Here is a 2,705-nt window from a genome sequence, read left to right on the forward strand (position 1 = left end):
AAAAAACCCAAAAATTGACCCAAAAATTGAGGTGTGGGAGCTGCTGGGGGCGGAGCTTCGGCGCAGGCTCCGCCCATGGGCGTGACCGGAAATGAAAAAATTAAAAATTGTGAAAATTGTACTCAAAAAATGTAAAAATGCCAATAAAATACCCAAAAAATGGTGAAAATCCCATTAAAAACCCCAAAAATTGGGGTGGGGGGCGGAGCTTCGGTGCAGGCTCCGCCCATGGGCGTGACCGGAAAGGGAAAAAAAACAAAAATGGTGAAAATCACAAAAATTGTACTCAAAATACCCAAAAAATTCCATTAAAAACACCAAAATTAACCCAAAAATGGAGGTGTGGGAGCTGCTGGGGGCGGAGCTTCAGCGCAGGCTCCGCCCATGGGCGTGACCGGAATAAAAAATTCAAATATTTACAAAAATGGTGAAAATTCCACTCAAAATACCCCAAAAATGGTGAAAATCCCATAAAAACCCCCAAAATCTGAGTGTGGGGGCGGAGCTTTGGAGGCGGCTCCGCCCATGGGCGTGGCCTAAATAAAAAAATTTGAAAAACTGCGAAAATTATGAAAAATCCATCAAAATACCGAAAAAATGTTGAGAATCCCATTAAAATACCTCAAAAATGGTGAAAATCCCATTTAAAACCCCAAAATCTGGGTGTGGGGGCGGAGCTTCAATGATGGCTCCGCCCATGGGCATGGCCTGAAATTAAAAATAAAAAAAGTTTAAAAATTGTGAAAATTCCATCAAAATACCCCAAAAAATTGTGAAAATTCCATTAAAATACCCCAAAAATGGTTAAAATCCCATTAAAAATCCCAAAAATCCGGGGTGGGGGCGGAGCTTCAGCACAGGCTCCGCCCATGGGCGTGACCGGAAATGAAAAAAAACCCAAAAATGGAAAAAATTCTACTCAAAATACCCCAAAAATGGTGAAAATTCCATTAAAATACCCCAAAAATGGAGGTGTGGGAGCTGCTGGGGGCGGAGCTTCGGCGCAGGCTCCGCCCATGGGCGTGACCGGAATAAAAAATTCAAATATTTACAAAAATGGTGGAAATTCCACTCAAAATACCCCAAAAATTCCATTAAAAACCCCAAAAATTTGCCTCAAATCCTGCCTTGGAGTGGTTGTGGGAGGAGCTTCAGTGATGGCTCCGCCCATGGGCGTGACCGGAAATGAAAAAATTAAAAATTGTGAAAATTGTACTCAAAAATGGTGAAAATCCCATTAAAAAACCCAAAAATTGACCCAAAAATGGAGGGGTCGGAGCTGCTGGGGGCGGAGCTTCAGCACAGGCTCCACCCATGGGCGTGACCGGAATAAAAAATTCAAATATTTACAAAAATGGTGAAAATTCTACTCAAAATACCCCAAAAATGGTAAAAATTCACCCAAAAAATCCCACCTAAAGCTGCTGGGGGCGGAGCTTCAGCGCAGGCTCCGCCCATGGGCGTGACCGGAAATGGAAAAAACAAAAAATGGCAAAAAATCGCGAAAATTCTACACAAAAATGGTGAAAATCCCATTAAAAACCCCAAATTTAACCCAAAAATGGAGGGGTCGGAGCTGCTGGGGGCGGAGCTTCGGCGCAGGCTCCGCCCATGGGCGTGACCGGAAATAAAAAACAAACTAAAAATGGTGAAAATTCCACTCAAAATACCCCAAAAATGGTAAAAATTCACCAAAAAAATACCCCCTAAAGCTGCTGGGGGCGGAGCTTCGGAGATGGCTCCGCCCATGGGCGTGACCAGGGGAAAAAAATTCACAAAATTGGTAAAAAATCGCAAAAATTGTACTCAAAAACTGTGAAAATCCCATTAAAAACACCAAAATTGACCCAAAAATGGAGGTTTCGGAGCTGCTGGGGGCGGAGTTTTGGCGACGGCTCCGCCCATGGGCGTCACCAGGAAAAAAAAAATCACAAAAATGGAAAAAATTGTGAAAATTGTATTCAAAAATGGTGAAAATCCCATTAAAAACCCCAAAAATCTGCCTCAAATCCTGCCTTGGAGTGGTTGGGGGCGGAGCTTTGGCGATGGCTCCGCCCATGGGCGTGACCGGGAAATGGAAAAAGAACAAAAATGGTGAAAAATCGCGAAAATTCTACTCAAAAAGTGTAAAAATTCCAATAAAATACCCCAAAAATGGTGAAAATCCCATTAAAAACCCCCAAAATCCGGGATGGGGGCGGAGCTTCGGCGCAGGCTCCGCCCATAGGCGTGGCCTGAATAAATTAAAATAAATAAAAATACCGGAAATGGCAAAAATGGCAAAACTTCTACTCAAAATACCCCCAAAATGGTGAAAATTCCATTAAAAATCCCAAAAAAAAGGAATTTTTTGGGGAAAGAAAGGGAATTTTTGGGGAGAAAAATGGAATTTTGGGAAAAAAGGGAATTTGGGGAAAAAAAGGGAATTTTTTTGGGGAAAAAAAGGGAATTTTGGGGTAAAAAAGGAATTTTTTGGTGAAAAAACGTGGCATTTTTGGAAAAACTTTTATTTTTTGGGGGGAAAAGGGGAATTTTGGAGGGGAAAATTTTGGGAACAAAAAGCGGATTTGGAGGGAAAAAAGTGGAATTTTATTTTGAAAATTGGTGGAATTTGAGCGGAAAAGCTGCGATTTTTTTAAAAAAGAGTGGATTTTGGGGAGAAAAAGATTAATTTGGGGAGAAAAAGGTGAATTTTGGAGCAAAAA

This window comes from Malurus melanocephalus, unplaced genomic scaffold, assembly GCF_030028575.1.
Source record: "Malurus melanocephalus ecotype Western Australia unplaced genomic scaffold, MMel_1.1 scaffold_3079, whole genome shotgun sequence".
NCBI classification, from domain to species: domain Eukaryota; kingdom Metazoa; phylum Chordata; class Aves; order Passeriformes; family Maluridae; genus Malurus; species Malurus melanocephalus.